The sequence below is a fragment of the Passer domesticus genome, chromosome W, assembly GCF_036417665.1.
Source record: "Passer domesticus isolate bPasDom1 chromosome W, bPasDom1.hap1, whole genome shotgun sequence".
Classification (NCBI taxonomy): domain Eukaryota; kingdom Metazoa; phylum Chordata; class Aves; order Passeriformes; family Passeridae; genus Passer; species Passer domesticus.
In genome coordinates, this window is record NC_087511.1 from 12,964,937 (window position 1) to 12,990,803 (window position 25,867).

Genomic DNA, 25,867 nt, shown 5'->3' on the forward strand with positions numbered 1-25,867 from the left:
CTGCAGAAATTCCGCACGGATCAGGATACCTCCCAGATGCAAGGCGTCCCCACAGGCAACTGTGGCTGGTTTGACAGTGCCAAGTGCCTCCTGCAAACTGACATCAGGAACCTGGCCGTGTGAGTTTTGTTTCTCTGGGGAAAGGCCATCGTTCGTGTCCAGGGCCTAGTGTCCCGGAGTGGCCGGCTGCCTGCTGAAATTCCGCACGGATCAGGATACCCCCCAGATGCAAGGTGCCCCCACAGGCAACTGTGGCTGGTTTGACAGTGCCAAGTGCCTCCTGCAAACTGACATCAGGAACCTGGCCTGGTGAGTTTTGTTTCTCAGGGGAAAGGCCATCGTTCGTGTCCAGGGCCCGGTGGCCCGGAGTGGCCGGCTGCCTGCTGAAATTCCGTATCGATCAGGATTCCTCCCAGATGCAAGGTGCCCCCACATGCAACTGTGGCTGCTTTGACAGTGTCACGTGCCTCCTGCAAACTGACATCAGGAACCTGGCCTGGTGAGTTTTGTTTCACTGGGGAAAGGCCATGGTTCTTATCGAGGGCCTGGTGGCCCGGAGTGGCCGGCTGCCGGCTGAAATTCCGCACGGATCAGGATACCTCCCAGATGCAAGGTGCCCCCACAGGCAACTGTGGCTGGTTTGACATTGCCAAGTGCCTCCTGCAAACTGACATCAGGAACCTGGCCTGGTGAGTTTTGTTTCTCTGTGGAAAGGCCATGGTTCTTGTACAGGGCCCAGTGGACCGGAGTGGCCGGCTGCCGGCTGAAATTCCGCACGGATCAGGATACCTCCCAGATGCAAGGTGCCTGCACAAGTAACTGTGGCTGGTTAGACAATGCCAAGTGCCACCTGCAAACTGATATCAGGAGCCTGGCTTCGTGACTTTTGTTTCCCTGGGGAAAGGCCACCGTTCAGCTCCAGGTCCGGGTGGCCCTGAGTGTCTGGGGATCGGCTGAAATTCTGCACGGATCATGATGCCTGCCAGATGCAAGGTGCCCCAACATGCAACTGTGGCTGCTTTGACAGTGTCACGTGCCTCCTGCAAACTGACATCAGGAACCTGGCCTGGTGAGTTTTGTTTCACTGGGGAAAGGCCATGGTTCTTATCGAGGGCCTGGTGGCCCGGAGTGGCCGGCTGCCGGCTGAAATTCCGCACGGATCAGGATACCTCCCAGATGCAAGGTGCCCCCACAGGCAACTGTGGCTGGTTTGACATTGCCAAGTGCCTCCTGCAAACTGACATCAGGAACCTGGCCTGGTGAGTTTTGTTTCTCTGTGGAAAGGCCATGGTTCTTGTACAGGGCCCAGTGGACCGGAGTGGCCGGCTGCCGGCTGAAATTCCGCACGGATCAGGATACCTCCCAGATGCAAGGTGCCTGCACAAGTAACTGTGGCTGGTTAGACAATGCCAAGTGCCACCTGCAAACTGATATCAGGAGCCTGGCTTCGTGACTTTTGTTTCCCTGGGGAAAGGCCACCGTTCAGCTCCAGGTCCGGGTGGCCCTGAGTGTCTGGGGATCGGCTGAAATTCCGAACGGATCATGATGCCTGCCAGATGCAAGGAGCCCCCACAGACAACTGTGGCTGGTTTGACAGTGCCAAGTGCCCCCTGCAAACTGACATCAGGAGCCTGGTCTGGTGAGCGTTGTTACTCTCGGGAAAGGCCATCGTTTGTGTCCAGGTCCCGGTGGCCCTGAGAGTTCGGGGATCGGCTGAAATTCCGAACTGATCAGGATGCCTCCCAGATGCCAGGTCCCCCACAGGCAACTATGGCTGGTTTGACAGTGCCAAGTGCCTCCTGCAAACTGACATCAGGAAACAGGCCTGGAGACTTTTGTTTCTCTGGGGAAAGGCCATAGCTCTTCTCCAGGTCCCGGTGGCCCTGAGTGCCCCGGGATCTACTGAAATTCCGAAGGGATCGGGATGCATCCCAGATGCAAGGTGTCACCACAGGCAACTGTGGATTGGTTGAAAGTGCCAAGTGCCTCCTGCAAACTGACATCAGGAACCTGGCCTGGTGAGTTTTGTTTCTCTGGGGAAAGGCCATCGTTCGTGTCCAGGGCCCGGTGGCCCGGAGTGGCCGGCTGCCTGCTGAAATTCCGCAAGGATCAGGATACCTCCCAGATGCAAGGTGCCCCCACAGGCAACTGTGGCTGCTTTGACAGTGTCACGTGCCTCCTGCAAACTGACATCAGGAACCTGGCCGTGTGAGTTTTGTTTCTCTGGGGAAAGGCCATCGTTCGTGTCCAGGGCCCGGTGGCTCAGAGTGGCCGGCTGCCTGCTGAAATTCCGCACGGATCAGGATTCCCCCCAGATGCAAGGTGCCCCCACAGGCAACTGTGGCTGGTTTGACAGTGCCAAGTGCCTCCTGCAAACTGACATCAGGAACCTGGCCTGGTGAGTTTTGTTTCTCTGGGGAAAGGCCATCGTTCGTGTCCAGGGCCTAGTGTCCCGGAGTGGCCGGCTGCTTGCTGAAATTCCGCACGGATCAGGATACCCCCCAGATGCAAGGTGCCCCCACAGGCAACTGTGGCTGGTTTGACAGTGCCAAGTGCCTCCTGCAAACTGACATCAGGAACCTGGCCTGGTGAGTTTTGTTTCTCAGGGGAAAGGCCATCGTTCGTGTCCAGAGCCCGGTGGCCCGGAGTGGCCGGCTGCCTGCTGAAATTCCGTATCGATCAGGATACCTCCCAGATGCAAGGTGCCCCCACAGGCAACTGTGGCTGCTTTGACAGTGTCACGTGCCTCCTGCAAACTGACATCAGGAACCTGGCCTGGTGAGTTTTGTTTCACTGGGGAAAGGCCATGGTTCTTATCGAGGGCCTGGTGGCCCGGAGTGGCCGGCTGCCGGCTGAACTTCCGCACGGATCAGGATACCTCCCAGATGCAAGGTGCCCCCACAGGCAACTGTGGCTGGTTTGACATTGCCAAGTGCCTCCTGCAAACTGACATCAGGAACCTGGCCTGGTGAGTTTTGTTTCTCTGTGGAAATGCCATGGTTCTTGTACAGGGCCCAGTGGACCGGAGTGGCCGGCTGCCTGCTGAAATTCCGCACGGATCAGGATACCTCCCAGATGCAAGGTGCCTGCACAAGTAACTGTGGCTGGTTAGACAATGCCAAGTGCCACCTGCAAACTGATATCAGGAGCCTGGCTTCGTGACTTTTGTTTCCCTGGGGAAAGGCCACCGTTCAGCTCCAGTTCCGGGTGGCCCTGAGTGTCTGGGGATCGGCTGAAATTCCGAACGGATCATGATGCCTGCCAGATGCAAGGAGCCCCCACAGACAACTGTGGCTGGTTTGACAGTGTCAAGTGCCTCCTGCAAACTGACATCAGGAGCCTGGTCGGGTGAGCGTTGTTACTCTGGGGAAAGGCCATCGTTTGTGTCCAGGTCCCGGTGGCCCTGAGAGTTCGGGGATCGGCTGAAATTCCGAACTGATCAGGATGCCTTCCAGATGCCAGGTGCCCCACAGGCAACTGTGGCTGGTTTGACAGTGCCAAGTGCCTCCTGCAAACTGACATCAGGAACCTGGCCTGGTGAGTTTTGTTTCTCTGGGGAAAGGCCATCGTTCGTGTCCAGTGCCTAGTGGCCCGGAGTGGCCGGCTGCCTGCTGAAATTCCGCACGGATCAGGATACCTCCCAGATGCAAGGTGCCCCCACAGGCAACTGTGGCTGGTTTGACAATGCCAAGTGCCTCCTGCAAACTGACATCAGGAACCTGGCCTGGTGAGTTTTGTTTCTCTGGGGAAAGGCCATCGTTCTTGTCCAGGGCCCGGTGCCCCGGAGATGCCAGCTGCTTGCTGAAATTCCGTACGGATCAGGATGCCGCCGAGATGCAAGGTGCCCCCACAGGCAACTGTGGCTGGTTTGACAGTGGCAAGTGCCTCCTGAAAACTGACATCAGGAACCTGGCCTGGTGAGTTTTGTTTCCCCGGGGAAAGGCCATCGTTCGTGTCCAGGGCCCGGCGGCCCGGAGGGGCCGGCTGCCTGCTGAAATTCCGCACGGATCAGGATACCTCCCAGATGCAAGGTGCCCCCACAGGCAACTGTGGCTGGTTTGACAGTGCCATGTGCCTACTGCAAACTGCCATCAGGACCCTGGCCTGGTGAGTTTTGTTTCTCTGGGGAAAGGCCATCGTTCGTGTCCAGAGCCCAGTGGCCCGGAGTGGCCGGCTGCCTGCTGAAATTCTGCACGGACCAGGATACCTCCCAGATGCAAGGTGCCCCCACAGGCAATTGTGGCTGCATTGACAGTGTCACGTGCCTCCTGCAAACTGGCATCCGGAACCTGGCCTGGTGAGTTTTGTTTCTCTGGGGAAAGGCCATCGTTCGTGTCCAGGGCCCAGTGGCCCGGAGTGGCCGGCTGCCGGCTGAAATTCCGCACGGATCAGGGTGCCGCCGAGATGCAAGGTGCCCCCACAGGCAACTGTGGCTGGTTTGACTGTGCCAAGTGCCTCCTGCAAACTGACATCAGGAACCTGGGCGGGTGAGTTTTGTTTCTCAGGGGAAAGGCCATCGTTCGTGCCCAGGGCCCGGTGGCCCAGAGTGGCTGGCTGCCTGCTGAAATTCCGCACGGATCAGGATACCCCCCAGATGAAAGGTGCCCCCACAGGCAACTGTGGCTGGTTTGACAGTGTCACGTGCCTCCTGCAAACTGACATCAGGACCCTGGCCTGGTGAGTTTTGTTTCTCTGGGGAAAGGCCATGGCTCATAGCCAGGGCCCGGTGGCCATGAGTCGGCGGCTGCCTGCTGAAATTCCGCACGGATCAGGATACCTCCCAGATGCAAGGCGCCCCCACAGGCAACTGTGGCTGGTTTGACATTGCCAAGTGCCTCCTGCAAACTGACATCAGGAACCTGGCCTGGTGAGTTTTGTTTCTCTGGGGAAAGGCCATGGCTCATAGCCAGGGCCCGGTGGCCATGAGTGGCCGGCTGCCTGCTGAAATTCCGCACGGATCAGGATACCTCCCAGATGCAAGGCGCCCCCACAGGCAACTGTGGCTGGTTTGACAGTGCCAAGTGCCTCCTGCAAACTGACATCAGGAACCTGGCCGTGTGAGTTTTGTTTCTCTGGGGAAAGGCCATCGTTCGTGTCCAGGGCCTAGTGTCCCGGAGTGGCCGGCTGCCTGCTGAAATTCCGCACGGATCAGGATACCCCCCAGATGCAAGGTGCCCCCACAGGCAACTGTGGCTGGTTTGACAGTGCCAAGTGCCTCCTGCAAACTGACATCAGGAACCTGGCCTGGTGAGTTTTGTTTCTCAGGGGAAAGGCCATGGTTCTTGTACAGGGCCCAGTGGACCGGAGTGGCCGGCTGCCTGCTGAAATTCCGCACGGATCAGGATACCTCCCAGATGCAAGGTGCCTGCACAAGTAACTGTGGCTGGTTAGACAATGCCAAGTGCCACCTGCAAACTGATATCAGGAGCCTGGCTTCGTGACTTTTGTTTCCCTGGGGAAAGGCCACCGTTCAGCTCCAGGTCCGGGTGGCCCTGAGTGTCTGGGGATCGGCTGAAATTCCGAACGGATCATGATGCCTGCCAGATGCAAGGAGCCCCCACAGACAACTGTGGCTGGTTTGACAGTGCCAAGTGCCCCCTGCAAACTGACATCAGGAGCCTGGCCTCGTGAGCTTTGTTACTCTGGGGAAAGGCCATCGTTTGTGTCCAGGTCCCGGTGGCCCTGAGAGTTCGGGGATCGGCTGAAATTCCGAACTGATCAGGATGCCTTCCAGATGCCAGGTGCCCCACAGGCAACTGTGGCTGGTTTGACAGTGCCAAGTGCCTCCTGCAAACTGACATCAGGAAACAGGCCTGGAGACTTTTGTTTCTCTGGGGAAAGGCCATAGCTCTTCTCCAGGTCCCGGTGGCCCTGAGTGCCCGGGGATCTACTGAAATTCCGAAGGGATCGGGATGCATCCCAGATGCAAGGTGTCACCACAGGCAACTGTGGATTGGTTGAAAGTGCCAAGTGCCTCCTGCAAACTGACATCAGGAACCTGGCCTGGTGAGTTTTGTTTCTCTGGGGAAAGGCCATCGTTCGTGTCCAGGGCCTAGTGGCCCGGAGTGGCCGGCTGCCTGCTGAAATTCCGCACGGATCAGGATACCTCCCAGATGCAAGGTGCCCCCACAGGCAACTGTGGCTGGTTTGACAGTGCCAAGTGCCTCCTGCAAACTGACATCAGGAACCTGGCCTGGTGAGTTTTGTTTCTCTGGGGAAAGGCCATCGTTCTTGTCCAGGGCCCGGTGCCCCGGAGATGCCAGCTGCTTGCTGAAATTCCGTACGGATCAGGATGCCGCCGAGATGCAAGGTGCCCCCACAGGCAACTGTGGCTGGTTTGACAGTGGCAAGTGCCTCCTGAAAACTGACATCAGGAACCTGGCCTGGTGAGTTTTGTTTCTCAGGGGAAAGGCCATCGTTCGTGTCCAGGGCCCGGTGGCCCGGAGATGCCAGCTGCCTGCTGAAATTCCGTACGGATCAGGATACCTCCCAGATGCAAGGTGCCCCCACAGGCAACTGTGGCTGCTTTGACTGTGTCACGTGCCTCCTGCAAACTGACATCAGGAACCTGGCCTGGTGAGTTTTGTCTCTCTGGGGAAAGGCCATGCCTCATAGCCAGGGCCCTGTGGCCCGGAGAGGCCAGCTGCTTGCTGAAATTCCGAACGGATCAGGATGCCGCCGAGATGCAAGGTGCCCCCACAGGCAACTGTGGCTGGTTTGACAGTGCCAAGTGCTTCCTGCAAACTGACATCAGGACCCTGGCCTGGTGAGTTTTATTTCGCTGGGGAAGGGCGATGGTTCATGTCCAGAGCCCGGTGGCCCGGAGTGGCCGGCTGCCTGCTGAAATTCCGCACTGATCAGAATGCCGCCGAGATGCAAGGTTCCCCCACAGGCAACTGTGGCTGGTTTGACAGTGCCAAGTGCCTCCTGCAAACTGACATCAGGAACCTGGCCTGGTGAGTTTTGCTTCTCTGTGGAAAGGCCATGGTTCTTGTACAGGGCCCAGTGGACCGGAGTGGCCGGCTGCCGGCTGAAATTCCGCACGGATCAGGATACCTCCCAGATGCAAGGTGCCTGCACAAGTAACTGTGGCTGGTTAGACAATGCCAAGTGCCACCTGCAAACTGATATCAGGAGCCTGGCTTCGTGACTTTTGTTTCCCTGGGGAAAGGCCACCGTTCAGCTCCAGGTCCGGGTGGCCCTGAGTGTCTGGGGATCGGCTGAAATTCCGAACGGATCATGATGCCTGCCAGATGCAAGGTGCCCCCACATGCAACTGTGGCTGCTTTGACAGTGTCACGTGCCTCCTGCAAACTGACATCAGGAACCTGGCCTGGTGAGTTTTGTTTCACTGGGGAAAGGCCATGGTTCTTATCGAGGGCCTGGTGGCCCGGAGTGGCCGGCTGCCGGCTGAAATTCCGCACGGATCAGGATACCTCCCAGATGCAAGGTGCCCCCACAGGCAACTGTGGCTGGTTTGACATTGCCAAGTGCCTCCTGCAAACTGACATCAGGAACCTGGCCTGGTGAGTTTTGTTTCTCTGTGGAAAGGCCATGGTTCTTGTACAGGGCCCAGTGGACCGGAGTGGCCGGCTGCCGGCTGAAATTCCGCACGGATCAGGATACCTCCCAGATGCAAGGTGCCTGCACAAGTAACTGTGGCTGGTTAGACAATGCCAAGTGCCACCTGCAAACTGATATCAGGAGCCTGGCTTCGTGACTTTTGTTTCCCTGGGGAAAGGCCACCGTTCAGCTCCAGGTCCGGGTGGCCCTGAGTGTCTGGGGATCGGCTGAAATTCCGAACGGATCATGATGCCTGCCAGATGCAAGGAGCCCCCACAGACAACTGTGGCTGGTTTGACAGTGCCAAGTGCCCCCTGCAAACTGACATCAGGAGCCTGGTCTGGTGAGCGTTGTTACTCTCGGGAAAGGCCATCGTTTGTGTCCAGGTCCCGGTGGCCCTGAGAGTTCGGGGATCGGCTGAAATTCCGAACTGATCAGGATGCCTCCCAGATGCCAGGTCCCCCACAGGCAACTATGGCTGGTTTGACAGTGCCAAGTGCCTCCTGCAAACTGACATCAGGAAACAGGCCTGGAGACTTTTGTTTCTCTGGGGAAAGGCCATAGCTCTTCTCCAGGTCCCGGTGGCCCTGAGTGCCCCGGGATCTACTGAAATTCCGAAGGGATCGGGATGCATCCCAGATGCAAGGTGTCACCACAGGCAACTGTGGATTGGTTGAAAGTGCCAAGTGCCTCCTGCAAACTGACATCAGGAACCTGGCCTGGTGAGTTTTGTTTCTCTGGGGAAAGGCCATCGTTCGTGTCCAGGGCCCGGTGGCCCGGAGTGGCCGGCTGCCTGCTGAAATTCCGCAAGGATCAGGATACCTCCCAGATGCAAGGTGCCCCCACAGGCAACTGTGGCTGCTTTGACAGTGTCACGTGCCTCCTGCAAACTGACATCAGGAACCTGGCCGTGTGAGTTTTGTTTCTCTGGGGAAAGGCCATCGTTCGTGTCCAGGGCCCGGTGGCTCAGAGTGGCCGGCTGCCTGCTGAAATTCCGCACGGATCAGGATTCCCCCCAGATGCAAGGTGCCCCCACAGGCAACTGTGGCTGGTTTGACAGTGCCAAGTGCCTCCTGCAAACTGACATCAGGAACCTGGCCTGGTGAGTTTTGTTTCTCTGGGGAAAGGCCATCGTTCGTGTCCAGGGCCTAGTGTCCCGGAGTGGCCGGCTGCTTGCTGAAATTCCGCACGGATCAGGATACCCCCCAGATGCAAGGTGCCCCCACAGGCAACTGTGGCTGGTTTGACAGTGCCAAGTGCCTCCTGCAAACTGACATCAGGAACCTGGCCTGGTGAGTTTTGTTTCTCAGGGGAAAGGCCATCGTTCGTGTCCAGAGCCCGGTGGCCCGGAGTGGCCGGCTGCCTGCTGAAATTCCGTATCGATCAGGATACCTCCCAGATGCAAGGTGCCCCCACAGGCAACTGTGGCTGGTTTGACATTGCCAAGTGCCTCCTGCAAACTGACATCAGGAACCTGGCCTGGTGAGTTTTGTTTCTCTGTGGAAATGCCATGGTTCTTGTACAGGGCCCAGTGGACCGGAGTGGCCGGCTGCCTGCTGAAATTCCGCACGGATCAGGATACCTCCCAGATGCAAGGTGCCTGCACAAGTAACTGTGGCTGGTTAGACAATGCCAAGTGCCACCTGCAAACTGATATCAGGAGCCTGGCTTCGTGACTTTTGTTTCCCTGGGGAAAGGCCACCGTTCAGCTCCAGTTCCGGGTGGCCCTGAGTGTCTGGGGATCGGCTGAAATTCCGAACGGATCATGATGCCTGCCAGATGCAAGGAGCCCCCACAGACAACTGTGGCTGGTTTGACAGTGTCAAGTGCCTCCTGCAAACTGACATCAGGAGCCTGGTCGGGTGAGCGTTGTTACTCTGGGGAAAGGCCATCGTTTGTGTCCAGGTCCCGGTGGCCCTGAGAGTTCGGGGATCGGCTGAAATTCCGAACTGATCAGGATGCCTTCCAGATGCCAGGTGCCCCACAGGCAACTGTGGCTGGTTTGACAGTGCCAAGTGCCTCCTGCAAACTGACATCAGGAACCTGGCCTGGTGAGTTTTGTTTCTCTGGGGAAAGGCCATCGTTCGTGTCCAGTGCCTAGTGGCCCGGAGTGGCCGGCTGCCTGCTGAAATTCCGCACGGATCAGGATAGCTCCCAGATGCAAGGTGCCCCCACAGGCAACTGTGGCTGGTTTGACAATGCCAAGTGCCTCCTGCAAACTGACATCAGGAACCTGGCCTGGTGAGTTTTGTTTCTCTGGGGAAAGGCCATCGTTCTTGTCCAGGGCCCGGTGCCCCGGAGATGCCAGCTGCTTGCTGAAATTCCGTACGGATCAGGATGCCGCCGAGATGCAAGGTGCCCCCACAGGCAACTGTGGCTGGTTTGACAGTGGCAAGTGCCTCCTGAAAACTGACATCAGGAACCTGGCCTGGTGAGTTTTGTTTCGCTGGGGAAAGGCCATCGTTCGTGTCCAGGGCCCGGCGGCCCGGAGGGGCCGGCTGCCTGCTGAAATTCCGTACGGATCAGGATACCTCCCAGATGCAAGGTGCCCCCACAGGCAACTGTGGCTGGTTTGACAGTGCCATGTGCCTACTGCAAACTGCCATCAGGACCCTGGCCTGGTGAGTTTTGTTTCTCTGGGGAAAGGCCATCGTTCGTGTCCAGAGCCCAGTGGCCCGGAGTGGCCGGCTGCCTGCTGAAATTCTGCACGGACCAGGATACCTCCCAGATGCAAGGTGCCCCCACAGGCAATTGTGGCTGCATTGACAGTGTCACGTGCCTCCTGCAAACTGGCATCCGGAACCTGGCCTGGTGAGTTTTGTTTCTCTGGGGAAAGGCCATCGTTCGTGTCCAGGGCCCAGTGGCCCGGAGTGGCCGGCTGCCGGCTGAAATTCCGCACGGATCAGGGTGCCGCCGAGATGCAAGGTGCCCCCACAGGCAACTGTGGCTGGTTTGACTGTGCCAAGTGCCTCCTGCAAACTGACATCAGGAACCTGGGCGGGTGAGTTTTGTTTCTCAGGGGAAAGGCCATCGTTCGTGCCCAGGGCCCGGTGGCCCAGAGTGGCTGGCTGCCTGCTGAAATTCCGCACGGATCAGGATACCCCCCAGATGAAAGGTGCCCCCACAGGCAACTGTGGCTGGTTTGACAGTGTCACGTGCCTCCTGCAAACTGACATCAGGACCCTGGCCTGGTGAGTTTTGTTTCTCTGGGGAAAGGCCATGGCTCATAGCCAGGGCCCGGTGGCCATGAGTCGGCGGCTGCCTGCTGAAATTCCGCACGGATCAGGATACCTCCCAGATGCAAGGCGCCCCCACAGGCAACTGTGGCTGGTTTGACATTGCCAAGTGCCTCCTGCAAACTGACATCAGGAACCTGGCCTGGTGAGTTTTGTTTCTCTGGGGAAAGGCCATGGCTCATAGCCAGGGCCCGGTGGCCATGAGTGGCCGGCTGCCTGCTGAAATTCCGCACGGATCAGGATACCTCCCAGATGCAAGGCGCCCCCACAGGCAACTGTGGCTGGTTTGACAGTGCCAAGTGCCTCCTGCAAACTGACATCAGGAACCTGGCCGTGTGAGTTTTGTTTCTCTGGGGAAAGGCCATCGTTCGTGTCCAGGGCCTAGTGTCCCGGAGTGGCCGGCTGCCTGCTGAAATTCCGCACGGATCAGGATACCCCCCAGATGCAAGGTGCCCCCACAGGCAACTGTGGCTGGTTTGACAGTGCCAAGTGCCTCCTGCAAACTGACATCAGGAACCTGGCCTGGTGAGTTTTGTTTCTCAGGGGAAAGGCCATGGTTCTTGTACAGGGCCCAGTGGACCGGAGTGGCCGGCTGCCTGCTGAAATTCCGCACGGATCAGGATACCTCCCAGATGCAAGGTGCCTGCACAAGTAACTGTGGCTGGTTAGACAATGCCAAGTGCCACCTGCAAACTGATATCAGGAGCCTGGCTTCGTGACTTTTGTTTCCCTGGGGAAAGGCCACCGTTCAGCTCCAGGTCCGGGTGGCCCTGAGTGTCTGGGGATCGGCTGAAATTCCGAACGGATCATGATGCCTGCCAGATGCAAGGAGCCCCCACAGACAACTGTGGCTGGTTTGACAGTGCCAAGTGCCCCCTGCAAACTGACATCAGGAGCCTGGCCTCGTGAGCTTTGTTACTCTGGGGAAAGGCCATCGTTTGTGTCCAGGTCCCGGTGGCCCTGAGAGTTCGGGGATCGGCTGAAATTCCGAACTGATCAGGATGCCTTCCAGATGCCAGGTGCCCCACAGGCAACTGTGGCTGGTTTGACAGTGCCAAGTGCCTCCTGCAAACTGACATCAGGAAACAGGCCTGGAGACTTTTGTTTCTCTGGGGAAAGGCCATAGCTCTTCTCCAGGTCCCGGTGGCCCTGAGTGCCCGGGGATCTACTGAAATTCCGAAGGGATCGGGATGCATCCCAGATGCAAGGTGTCACCACAGGCAACTGTGGATTGGTTGAAAGTGCCAAGTGCCTCCTGCAAACTGACATCAGGAACCTGGCCTGGTGAGTTTTGTTTCTCTGGGGAAAGGCCATCGTTCGTGTCCAGGGCCTAGTGGCCCGGAGTGGCCGGCTGCCTGCTGAAATTCCGCACGGATCAGGATACCTCCCAGATGCAAGGTGCCCCCACAGGCAACTGTGGCTGGTTTGACAGTGCCAAGTGCCTCCTGCAAACTGACATCAGGAACCTGGCCTGGTGAGTTTTGTTTCTCTGGGGAAAGGCCATCGTTCTTGTCCAGGGCCCGGTGCCCCGGAGATGCCAGCTGCTTGCTGAAATTCCGTACGGATCAGGATGCCGCCGAGATGCAAGGTGCCCCCACAGGCAACTGTGGCTGGTTTGACAGTGGCAAGTGCCTCCTGAAAACTGACATCAGGAACCTGGCCTGGTGAGTTTTGTTTCTCAGGGGAAAGGCCATCGTTCGTGTCCAGGGCCCGGTGGCCCGGAGATGCCAGCTGCCTGCTGAAATTCCGTACGGATCAGGATACCTCCCAGATGCAAGGTGCCCCCACAGGCAACTGTGGCTGCTTTGACTGTGTCACGTGCCTCCTGCAAACTGACATCAGGAACCTGGCCTGGTGAGTTTTGTCTCTCTGGGGAAAGGCCATGCCTCATAGCCAGGGCCCTGTGGCCCGGAGAGGCCAGCTGCTTGCTGAAATTCCGAACGGATCAGGATGCCGCCGAGATGCAAGGTGCCCCCACAGGCAACTGTGGCTGGTTTGACAGTGCCAAGTGCTTCCTGCAAACTGACATCAGGACCCTGGCCTGGTGAGTTTTATTTCGCTGGGGAAGGGCGATGGTTCATGTCCAGAGCCCGGTGGCCCGGAGTGGCCGGCTGCCTGCTGAAATTCCGCACTGATCAGAATGCCGCCGAGATGCAAGGTTCCCCCACAGGCAACTGTGGCTGGTTTGACAGTGCCAAGTGCCTCCTGCAAACTGACATCAGGAACCTGGCCTGGTGAGTTTTGCTTCTCTGGGGAAAGGCCATGGCTCATATCCAGGGCCCGGTGGCCCGGAGTGGCCGGCTGCCTGCTGAAATTCCACACGGATCAGGATACCTCCCAGATGCAAGGTGCCCCCACAGGCAACTGTGGCTGGTTTGACAGTGCCAAGTTCCTCCTGCAAACTGACATCAGGAACCTGGCCGTGTGAGTTTTGTTTCTCTGGGGAAAGGCCATCGTTCGTGTCCAGGGCCCGGTGCCCCGGTGAGGACAGCTGCTTGCTGAAATTCCGTACGGATCAGGATGCCGCCGAGATGCAAGGTGCCCCCACAGGCAACTGTGGCTGGTTTGACAGTGCCAAGTTCCTCCTGCAAACTGACATCAGGAACCTGGCCTGGTGAGTTTTGTTCCGCTGGGGAAAGGCCATCGTTCGTGTCCAGGGCCCGGTGGCCCGGAGGGGCCGGCTGCCTGCTGAAATTCCGTACGGATCAGGATACCTCCCAGATGCAAGGTGCCCCCACAGGCAACTGTGTCTGGTTTGACAGTGCCATGTGCCTACTGCAAACTGCCATCAGGACCCTGGCCTGGTGAGTTTTGTTTCTCTGGGGAAAGGCCATCGTTCGTGTCCAGGGCCCGGTGGCCCGGAGTGGCCGGCTGCCTGCTGAAATTCCACACGGACCAGGATACCTCCAGATGCAAGGTGCCCCCACAGGCAATTGTGGCTGCATTGACAGTGTCACGTGCCTCCTGCAAACTGGCATCCGGAACCTGGCCTGGTGAGTTTTGTTTCTCTGGGGAAAGGCCATCGTTCGTGCCCAGGGCCCGGTGGCCCAGAGTGGCTGGCTGCCTGCTGAAATTCCGCACGGATCAGGATACCCCCCAGATGAAAGGTGCCCCCACAGGCAACTGTGGCTGGTTTGACAGTGCGAAGTGCCACCTGCAAACTGACATCAGGACCCTGGCCTGGTGAGTTTTGTTTCTCTGGGGAAAGGCCATGGCTCATAGCCAGGGCCCTGTGGCCCGGAGTGGCCGGCTGCCTGCTGAAATTCCGCACGGATCCGGATGCCGCCGAGATGCAAGGTGCCCTCACAGGCAACTGTGGATTGGTTGAAAGTGCCAAGTGCCTCCTGCAAACTGACATCAGGAACCTGGCCTGGTGAGTTTTGTTTCTCTGGGGAAAGGCCATCGTTCGTGTCCAGGGCCTAGTGGCCCGGAGTGGCCGGCTGCCTGCTGAAATTCCGCACGGATCAGGATACCTCCCAGATGCAAGGTGCCCCCACAGGCAACTGTGGCTGGTTTGACAGTGCCAAGTGCCTCCTGCAAACTGACATCAGGAACCTGGCCTGGTGAGTTTTGTTTCTCTGGGGAAAGGCCATCGTTCTTGTCCAGGGCCCGGTGCCCCGGAGATGCCAGCTGCTTGCTGAAATTCCGTACGGATCAGGATGCCGCCGAGATGCAAGGTGCCCACACAGGCAACTGTGGCTGGTTTGACAGTGGCAAGTGCCTCCTGAAAACTGACATCAGGAACCTGGCCTGGTGAGTTTTGTTTCTCAGGGGAAAGGCCATCGTTCGTGTCCAGGGCCCGGTGGCCCGGAGATGCCAGCTGCCTGCTGAAATTCCGTACGGATCAGGATACCTCCCAGATGCAAGGTGCCCCCACAGGCAACTGTGGCTGGTTTGACAGTGCCAAGTGCCTCCTGCAAACTGACATCAGGAACCTGGCCTGGTGAGTTTTGTCTCTCTGGGGAAAGGCCATGCCTCATAGCCAGGGCCCTGTGGCCCGGAGAGGCCAGCTGCTTGCTGAAATTCCGAACGGATCAGGATGCCGCCGAGATGCAAGGTGCCCCCACAGGCAACTGTGGCTGGTTTGACAGTGCCAAGTGCCTCCTGCAAACTGACATCAGGACCCTGGCCTGGTGAGTTTTATTTCGCTGGGGAAGGGCGATGGTTCATGTCCAGAGCCCGGTGGCCCGGAGTGGCCGGCTGCCTGCTGAAATTCCACACGGATCAGGATACCTCCCAGATGCAAGGTGCCCCCACAGGCAACTGTGGCTGGTTTGACAGTGCCAAGTTCCTCCTGCAAACTGACATCAGGAACCTGGCCGTGTGAGTTTTGTTTCTCTGGGGAAAGGCCATCGTTCGTGTCCAGGGCCCGGTGCCCCGGTGAGGACAGCTGCTTGCTGAAATTCCGTACGGATCAGGATGCCGCCGAGATGCAAGGTGCCCCCACAGGCAACTGTGGCTGGTTTGACAGTGCCAAGTTCCTCCTGCAAACTGACATCAGGAACCTGGCCTGGTGAGTTTTGTTCCGCTGGGGAAAGGCCATCGTTCGTGTCCAGGGCCCGGTGGCCCGGAGGGGCCGGCTGCCTGCTGAAATTCCGTACGGATCAGGATACCTCCCAGATGCAAGGTGCCCCCACAGGCAACTGTGTCTGGTTTGACAGTGCCATGTGCCTACTGCAAACTGCCATCAGGACCCTGGCCTGGTGAGTTTTGTTTCTCTGGGGAAAGGCCATCGTTCGTGTCCAGAGCCCAGTGGCCCGGAGTGGCCGGCTGCCTGCTGAAATTCCACACGGACCAGGATACCTCCAGATGCAAGGTGCCCCCACAGGCAATTGTGGCTGCATTGACAGTGTCACGTGCCTCCTGCAAACTGGCATCCGGAACCTGGCCTGGTGAGTTTTGTTTCTCTGGGGAAAGGCCATCGTTCGTGCCCAGGGCCCGGTGGCCCAGAGTGGCTGGCTGCCTGCTGAAATTCCGCACGGATCAGGATAACCCCCGGAAGAAAGGTACCCCCACAGGCAACTGTGGCTGGTTTGACAGTGCGAAGTGCCACCTGCAAACTGACATCAGGACCCTGGCCTGGTGAGTTTTGTTTCTCTGGGGAAAGGCCATGGCTCATAGCCAGGGCCCTGTGGCCCGGAGTGGCCGGCTGCCTGCTGAAATTCCGCACGGATCCGGATGCCGCCGAGATGCAAGGTGCCCTCACAGGCAACTGTGGCTGGTTTGACAGTGCCAAGTGCCTCCTGCAAACTGACATCAGGACCCTTGCCTGGTGAGTTTTGTTTCTCTGGGGAAAGGCCATGGCTCATAGCCAGGGCCCGGTGGCCCGGAGTGGCCGGCTGCCTGCTGAAATTCCGTACGGATCAGGATACCTCCCAGATGCAAGGCGCCCACACAGGCAACTGTGGCTGGTTTGACATTGCCAAGTGCCTCCTGCAAACTGACATCAGGAACCTGGCCTGGTGAGTTTTGTTTCTCAGGGGAAAGGCCATGGCTCATAGCCAGGGCCCGGTGGCCATGAGTGGCCGGCTGCCTGCTGAAATTCCGCACGGATCAGGATACCTCCCAGATGCAAGGCGCCCCCACAGGCAACTGTGGCTGGTTTGACAGTGCCAAGTGCCTCCTGCAAACTGACATCAGGAACCTGGCCGTGTGAGTTTTGTTTCTCTGGGGAAAGGCCATCGTTCGTGTCCAGGGCCCGGTGGCTCAGAGTGGCCGGCTGCCTGCTGAAATTCCGCACGGATCAGGATTCCCCCCAGATGCAAGGTGCCCCCACAGGCAACTGTGGCTGGTTTGACAGTGGCAAGTGCCTCCTGAAAACTGACATCAGGAACCTGGCCTGGTGAGTTTTGTTTCTCAGGGGAAAGGCCATCGTTCGTGTCCAGGGCCCGGTGGCCCGGAGATGCCAGCTGCCTGCTGAAATTCCGTACGGATCAGGATACCTCCCAGATGCAAGGTGCCCCCACAGGCAACTGTGGCTGCTTTGACTGTGTCACGTGCCTCCTGCAAACTGACATCAGGAACCTGGCCTGGTGAGTTTTGTCTCTCTGGGGAAAGGCCATGCCTCCTAGCCAGGGCCCTGTGGCCCGGAGAGGCCAGCTGCTTGCTGAAATTCCGAACGGATCAGGATGCCGCCGAGATGCAAGGTGCCCCCACAGGCAACTGTGGCTGGTTTGACAGTGCCAAGTGCCTCCTGCAAACTGACATCAGGACCCTGGCCTGGTGAGTTTTATTTCGCTGGGGAAGGGCGATGGTTCATGTCCAGAGCCCGGTGGCCCGGAGTGGCCGGCTGCCTGCTGAAATTCCGCACGGATCAGAATGCCGCCGAGATGCAAGGTTCCCCCACAGGCAACTGTGGCTGGTTTGACAGTGCCAAGTGCCTCCTGCAAACTGACATCAGGAACCTGGCCTGGTGAGTTTTGCTTCTCTGGGGAAAGGCCATGGCTCATATCCAGGGCCCGGTGGCCCGGAGTGGCCGGCTGCCTGCTGAAATTCCACACGGATCAGGATGCCGCCCAGATGCAAGTTGCCCCCACAGGCAACTGTGGCTGGTTTGACAGTGCCAAGTTCCTCCTGCAAACTGACATCAGGAACCTGGCCGTGTGAGTTTTGTTTCTCTGGGGAAAGGCCATCGTTCGTGTCCAGGGCCCGGTGCCCCGGTGAGGACAGCTGCTTGCTGAAATTCCGTACGGATCAGGATGCCGCCGAGATGCAAGGTGCCCCCACAGGCAACTGTGGCTGGTTTGACAGTGCCAAGTTCCTCCTGCAAACTGACATCAGGAACCTGGCCTGGTGAGTTTTGTTCCGCTGGGGAAAGGCCATCGTTCGTGTCCAGGGCCCGGTGGCCCGGAGGGGCCGGCTGCCTGCTGAAATTCCGTACGGATCAGGATACCTCCCAGATGCAAGGTGCCCCCACAGGCAACTGTGTCTGGTTTGACAGTGCCATGTGCCTACTGCAAACTGCCATCAGGACCCTGGCCTGGTGAGTTTTGTTTCTCTGGGGAAAGGCCATCGTTCGTGTCCAGAGCCCAGTGGCCCGGAGTGGCCGGCTGCCTGCTGAAATTCCACACGGACCAGGATACCTCCAGATGCAAGGTGCCCCCACAGGCAATTGTGGCTGCATTGACAGTGTCACGTGCCTCCTGCAAACTGGCATCCGGAACCTGGCCTGGTGAGTTTTGTTTCTCTGGGGAAAGGCCATCGTTCGTGCCCAGTGCCCGGTGGCCCAGAGTGGCTGGCTGCCTGCTGAAATTCCGCACGGATCAGGATACCCCCCAGATGAAAGGTGCCCCCACAGGCAACTGTGGCTGGTTTGACAGTGCGAAGTGCCACCTGCAAACTGACATCAGGACCCTGGCCTGGTGAGATTTGTTTCTCTGGGGAAAGGCCATGGCTCATAGCCAGGGCCCTGTGGCCCGGAGTGGCCGGCTGCCTGCTGAAATTCCGCACGGATCCGGATGCCGCCGAGATGCAAGGTGCCCTCACAGGCAACTGTGGCTGGTTTGACAGTGCCAAGTGCCTCCTGCAAACTGACATCAGGACAATTGCCTGGTGAGTTTTGTTTTTCTGGGGAAAGGCCATCGTTCGTGTCCAGGGCCCGGTGCCCCGGAGTGGCCGGCTGCCTGCTGAAATTCCGTACGGATCAGGATACCTCCCAGATGCAAGGTGCCCACACAGGCAACTGTGGCTGGTTTGACATTGCCAAGTGCCTCCTGCAAACTGACATCAGGAACCTGGCCTGGTGAGTTTTGTTTCTCAGGGGAAAGGCCATGGCTCATAGCCAGGGCCCGGTGGCCATGAGTGGCCGGCTGCCTGCTGAAATTCCGCACGGATCAGGATACCTCCCAGATGCAAGGCGCCCCCACAGGCAACTGTGGCTGGTTTGACAGTGCCAAGTGCCTCCTGCAAACTGACATCAGGAACCTGGCCGTGTGAGTTTTGTTTCTCTGGGGAAAGGCCATCGTTCGTGTCCAGGGCCCGGTGGCTCAGAGTGGCCGGCTGCCTGCTGAAATTCCGCACGGATCAGGATTCCCCCCAGATGCAAGGTGCCCCCACAGGCAACTGTGGCTGGTTTGACAGTGCCAAGTGCCTCCTGCAAACTGACATCAGGAACCTGGCCTGGTGAGTTTTGTTTCTCTGGGGAAAGGCCATCGTTCGTGTCCAGGGCCTAGTGTCCCGTAGTGGCCGGCTGCCTGCTGAAATTCCGCACGGATCAGGATACCCCCCAGATGCAAGGTGCCCCCACAGGCAACTGTGGCTGGTTTGACAGTGCCAAGTGCCTCCTGCAAACTGACATCAGGAACCTGGCCTGGTGAGTTTTGTTTCTCAGGGGAAAGGCCATCGTTCGTGTCCAGGGCCCGGTGGCCCGGAGTGGCCGGCTGCCTGCTGAAATTCCGTATCGATCAGGATACCTCCCAGATGCAAGGTGCCCCCACAGGCAACTGTGGCTGCTTTGACTGTGTCACGTGCCTCCTGCAAACTGACATCAGGAACCTGGCCTGGTGAGTTTTGTTTCACTGGGGAAAGGCCATCGTTCTTATCGAGGGCCTGGTGGCCCGGAGTGGCCGGCTGCCGGCTGAAATTCCGCATGGATCAGGATACCTCCCAGATGCAAGGAGCCCCCACAGGCAACTGTGGCTGGTTTGACAGTGCCAAGTGCCTCCTGCAAACTGACATCAGGAACCTGGCCGTGTGAGTTTTGTTTCTCTGGGGAAAGGCCATGGTTGTTGTACAGGGCCCAGTGGACCGGAGTGGCCGGCTGCCGGCTGAAATTCCGCACGGATCAGGATACCTCCCAGATGCAAGGTGCCTGCACAAGTAACTGTGGCTGGTTAGACAATGCCAAGTGCCACCTGCAAACTGATATCAGGAGCCTGGCTTCGTGACTTTTGTTTCCCTGGGGAAAGGCCACCGTTCAGCTCCAGGTCCGGGTGGCCCTGAGTGTCTGGGGATCGGCTGAAATTCCGAACGGATCATGATGCCTGCCAGATGCAAGGAGCCCCCACAGACAACTGTGGCTGGTTTGACAGTGCCAAGTGCCCCCTGCAAACTGACATCAGGAGCCTGGCCTCGTGAGCTTTGTTACTCTGGGGAAAGGCCATCGTTTGTGTCCAGGTCCCGGTGGCCCTGAGAGTTCGGGGATCGGCTGAAATTCCGAACTGATCAGGATGCCTTCCAGATGCCAGGTGCCCCACAGGCAACTATGGCTGGTTTGACAGTGCCAAGTGCCTCCTGCAAACTGACATCAGGAAACAGGCCTGGAGACTTTTGTTTCTCTGGGGAAAGGCCATCGTTCTTGTCCAGGGCCCGGTGCCCCGGAGATGCCAGCTGCTTGCTGAAATTCCGTACGGATCAGGATGCCGCCGAGATGCAAGGTGCCCCCACAGGCAACTGTGGCTGGTTTGACAGTGGCAAGTGCCTCCTGCAAACTGACATCAGGAACCTGGCCTGGTGAGTTTTGTTTCTCTGGGGAAAGGCCATCGTTCTTGTCCAGGGCCCGGTGCCCCGGAGATGCCAGCTGCTTGCTGAAATTCCGTACGGATCAGGATGCCGCCGAGATGCAAGGTGCCCCTACAGGCAACTGTGGCTGGTTTGACAGTGGCAAGTGCCTCCTGCAAACTGACATCAGGAACCTGGCCTGGTGAGTTTTGTTTCTCAGGGGAAAGGCCATCGTTCGTGTCCAGGGCCCGGTGGCCCGGAGATGCCAGCTGCCTGCTGAAATTCCGTACGGATCAGGATACCTCCCAGATGCAAGGTGCCCACACAGGCAACTGTGGCTGCTTTGACTGTGTCACGTGCCTCCTGCAAACTGACATCAGGAACCTGGCCTGGTGAGTTTTGTTTCTCTGGGGAAAGGCCATGGCTCATAGCCAGGGCCCGGTGGCCCGGAGTGGCCGGCTGCCTGCTGAAATTCCGTACGCATCAGGATGCCGCCGAGATGCAAGGTGCCCCCACAGGCAACTGTGGCTGGTTTGACAGTGCCAAGTGCCTCCTGCAAACTGACATCAGGAACCTGGCCTGGTGAGTTTTGTCTCTCTGGGGAAAGGCCATGGCTCATAGCCAGGGCCCTGTGGCCCGGAGAGGCCAGCTGCTTGCTGAAATTCCGAACGGATCAGGATGCCGCCGAGATGCAAGGTGCCCCCACAGGCAACTGTGGCTGGTTTGACAGTGCCAAGTGCCTCCTGCAAACTGACATCAGGACCCTGGCCTGGTGAGTTTTATTTCGCTGGGGAAAGGCGATGGTTCATGTCCAGAGCCCGGTGGCCCGGAGTGGCCGGCTGCCTGCTGAAATTCCGCATGGATCAGAATGCCGCCGAGATGCAAGGTGCCCTCATAGGCAACTGTGGCTGGTTTGACAGTGCCAAGTGCCTCCTGCAAACTGACATCAGGAACCTGGCCTGGTGAGTTTTGTTTCTCTGGGGAAAGGCCATCGTTCGTGTCCAGGGCCTAGTGGCCCGGAGTGGCCGGCTGCCTGCTGAAATTCCGCACGGATCAGGATACCTCCCTGATGCAAGGTGCCCCCACAGGCAACTGTGGCTGGTTTGACAGTGCCAAGTGCCTCCTGCAAACTGACATCAGGAACCTGGCCTGGTGAGTTTTGTTTCTCTGGGGAAAGGCCATCGTTCTTGTCCAGGGCCCGGTGCCCCGGAGATGCCAGCTGCTTGCTGAAATTCCGTACGGATCAGGATGCCGCCGAGATGCAAGGTGCCCCCACAGGCAACTGTGGCTGGTTTGACAGTGGCAAGTGCCTCCTGCAAACTGACATCAGGAACCTGGCCTGGTGAGTTTTGTTTCTCAGGGGAAAGGCCATCGTTCGTGTCCAGGGCCCGGTGGCCCGGAGATGCCAGCTGCCTGCTGAAATTCTGTACGGATCAGGATACCTCCCAGATGCAAGGTGCCCCCACAGGCAACTGTGGCTGCTTTGACTGTGTCACGTGCCTCCTGCAAACTGACATCAGGAACCTGGCCTGGTGAGTTTTGTCTCTCTGGGGAAAGGCCATGCCTCATAGCCAGGGCCCTGTGGCCCGGAGAGGCCAGCTGCTTGCTGAAATTCCGAACGGATCAGGATGCCGCCGAGATGCAAGGTGCCCCCACAGGCAACTGTGGCTGGTTTGACAGTGCCAAGTGCTTCCTGCAAACTGACATCAGGACCCTGGCCTGGTGAGTTTTATTTCGCTGGGGAAGGGCGATGGTTCATGTCCAGAGCCCGGTGGCCCGGAGTGGCCGGCTGCCTGCTGAAATTCCGCACTGATCAGAATGCCGCCGAGATGCAAGGTTCCCCCACAGGCAACTGTGGCTGGTTTGACAGTGCCAAGTGCCTCCTGCAAACTGACATCAGGAACCTGGCCTGGTGAGTTTTGCTTCTCTGGGGAAAGGCCATGGCTCATATCCAGGGCCCGGTGGCCCGGAGTGGCCGGCTGCCTGCTGAAATTCCACACGGATCAGGATACCTCCCAGATGCAAGGTGCCCCCACAGGCAACTGTGGCTGGTTTGACAGTGCCAAGTTCCTCCTGCAAACTGACATCAGGAACCTGGCCGTGTGAGTTTTGTTTCTCTGGGGAAAGGCCATCGTTCGTGTCCAGGGCCCGGTGCCCCGGTGAGGACAGCTGCTTGCTGAAATTCCGTACGGATCAGGATGCCGCCGAGATGCAAGGTGCCCCCACAGGCAACTGTGGCTGGTTTGACAGTGCCAAGTTCCTCCTGCAAACTGACATCAGGAACCTGGCCTGGTGAGTTTTGTTTCTCAGGGGAAAGGCCATCGTTCGTGTCCAGGGCCCGGTGGCCCGGAGGGGCCGGCTGCCTGCTGAAATTCCGTACGGATCAGGATACCTCCCAGATGCAAGGTGCCCCCACAGGCAACTGTGTCTGGTTTGACAGTGCCATGTGCCTACTGCAAACTGCCATCAGGACCCTGGCCTGGTGAGTTTTGTTTCTCTGGGGAAAGGCCATCGTTCGTGTCCAGGGCCCGGTGGCCCGGAGTGGCCGGCTGCCTGCTGAAATTCCACACGGACCAGGATACCTCCAGATGCAAGGTGCCCCCACAGGCAATTGTGGCTGCATTGACAGTGTCACGTGCCTCCTGCAAACTGGCATCCGGAACCTGGCCTGGTGAGTTTTGTTTCTCTGGGGAAAGGCCATCGTTCGTGCCCAGGGCCCGGTGGCCCAGAGTGGCTGGCTGCCTGCTGAAATTCCGCACGGATCAGGATACCCCCCAGATGAAAGGTGCCCCCACAGGCAACTGTGGCTGGTTTGACAGTGCGAAGTGCCACCTGCAAACTGACATCAGGACCCTGGCCTGGTGAGTTTTGTTTCTCTGGGGAAAGGCCATGGCTCATAGCCAGGGCCCTGTGGCCCGGAGTGGCCGGCTGCCTGCTGAAATTCCGCACGGATCCGGATGCCGCCGAGATGCAAGGTGCCCTCACAGGCAACTGTGGATTGGTTGAAAGTGCCAAGTGCCTCCTGCAAACTGACATCAGGAACCTGGCCTGGTGAGTTTTGTTTCTCTGGGGAAAGGCCATCGTTCGTGTCCAGGGCCTAGTGGCCCGGAGTGGCCGGCTGCCTGCTGAAATTCCGCACGGATCAGGATACCTCCCAGATGCAAGGTGCCCCCACAGGCAACTGTGGCTGGTTTGACAGTGCCAAGTGCCTCCTGCAAACTGACATCAGGAACCTGGCCTGGTGAGTTTTGTTTCTCTGGGGAAAGGCCATCGTTCTTGTCCAGGGCCCGGTGCCCCGGAGATGCCAGCTGCTTGCTGAAATTCCGTACGGATCAGGATGCCGCCGAGATGCAAGGTGCCCACACAGGCAACTGTGGCTGGTTTGACAGTGGCAAGTGCTTCCTGAAAACTGACGTCAGGAACCTGGCCTGGTGAGTTTTGTTTCTCAGGGGAAAGGCCATCGTTCGTGTCCAGGGCCCGGTGGCCCGGAGATGCCAGCTGCCTGCTGAAATTCCGTACGGATCAGGATACCTCCCAGATGCAAGGTGCCCCCACAGGCAACTGTGGCTGGTTTGACAGTGCCAAGTGCCTCCTGCAAACTGACATCAGGAACCTGGCCTGGTGAGTTTTGTCTCTCTGGGGAAAGGCCATGCCTCATAGCCAGGGCCCTGTGGCCCGGAGAGGCCAGCTGCTTGCTGAAATTCCGAACGGATCAGGATGCCGCCGAGATGCAAGGTGCCCCCACAGGCAACTGTGGCTGGTTTGACAGTGCCAAGTGCCTCCTGCAAACTGACATCAGGACCCTGGCCTGGTGAGTTTTATTTCGCTGGGGAAGGGCGATGGTTCATGTCCAGAGCCCGGTGGCCCGGAGTGGCCGGCTGCCTGCTGAAATTCCACACGGATCAGGATACCTCCCAGATGCAAGGTGCCCCCACAGGCAACTGTGGCTGGTTTGACAGTGCCAAGTTCCTCCTGCAAACTGACATCAGGAACCTGGCCGTGTGAGTTTTGTTTCTCTGGGGAAAGGCCATCGTTCGTGTCCAGGGCCCGGTGGCCCAGAGTGGCTGGCTGCCTGCTGAAATTCCGCACGGATCAGGATACCCCCCAGATGAAAGGTGCCCCCACAGGCAACTGTGGCTGGTTTGACAGTGCGAAGTGCCACCTGCAAACTGACATCAGGACCCTGGCCTGGTGAGTTTTGTTTCTCTGGGGAAAGGCCATGGCTCATAGCCAGGGCCCTGTGGCCCGGAGTGGCCGGCTGCCTGCTGAAATTCCGCACGGATCCGGATGCCGCCGAGATGCAAGGTGCCCTCACAGGCAACTGTGGATTGGTTGAAAGTGCCAAGTGCCTCCTGCAAACTGACATCAGGAACCTGGCCTGGTGAGTTTTGTTTCTCTGGGTAAAGGCCATCGTTCGTGTCCAGGGCCTAGTGGCCCGGAGTGGCCGGCTGCCTGCTGAAATTCCGCACGGATCAGGATACCTCCCAGATGCAAGGTGCCCCCACAGGCAACTGTGGCTGGTTTGACAGTGCCAAGTGCCTCCTGCAAACTGACATCAGGAACCTGGCCTGGTGAGTTTTGTTTCTCTGGGGAAAGGCCATCGTTCTTGTCCAGGGCCCGGTGCCCCGGAGATGCCAGCTGCTTGCTGAAATTCCGTACGGATCAGGATGCCGCCGAGATGCAAGGTGCCCACACAGGCAACTGTGGCTGGTTTGACAGTGGCAAGTGCCTCCTGAAAACTGACGTCAGGAACCTGGCCTGGTGAGTTTTGTTTCTCAGGGGAAAGGCCATCGTTCGTGTCCAGGGCCCGGTGGCCCGGAGATGCCAGCTGCCTGCTGAAATTCCGTACGGATCAGGATACCTCCCAGATGCAAGGTGCCCCCACAGGCAACTGTGGCTGGTTTGACAGTGCCAAGTGCCTCCTGCAAACTGACATCAGGAACCTGGCCTGGTGAGTTTTGTCTCTCTGGGGAAAGGCCATGCCTCATAGCCAGGGCCCTGTGGCCCGGAGAGGCCAGCTGCTTGCTGAAATTCCGAACGGATCAGGATGCCGCCGAGATGCAAGGTGCCCCCACAGGCAACTGTGGCTGGTTTGACAGTGCCAAGTGCCTCCTGCAAACTGACATCAGGACCCTGGCCTGGTGAGTTTTATTTCGCTGGGGAAGGGCGATGGTTCATGTCCAGAGCCCGGTGGCCCGGAGTGGCCGGCTGCCTGCTGAAATTCCACACGGATCAGGATACCTCCCAGATGCAAGGTGCCCCCACAGGCAACTGTGGCTGGTTTGACAGTGCCAAGTTCCTCCTGCAAACTGACATCAGGAACCTGGCCGTGTGAGTTTTGTTTCTCTGGGGAAAGGCCATCTTTCGTGTCCAGGGCCCGGTGCCCCGGTGAGGACAGCTGCTTGCTGAAATTCCGTACGGATCAGGATGCCGCCGAGATGCAAGGTGCCCCCACAGGCAACTGTGGCTGGTTTGACAGTGCCAAGTTCCTCCTGCAAACTGACATCAGGAACCTGGCCTGGTGAGTTTTGTTTCTCAGGGGAAAGGCCATCGTTCGTGTCCAGGGCCCGGTGGCCCGGAGGGGCCGGCTGCCTGCTGAAATTCCGTACGGATCAGGATACCTCCCAGAT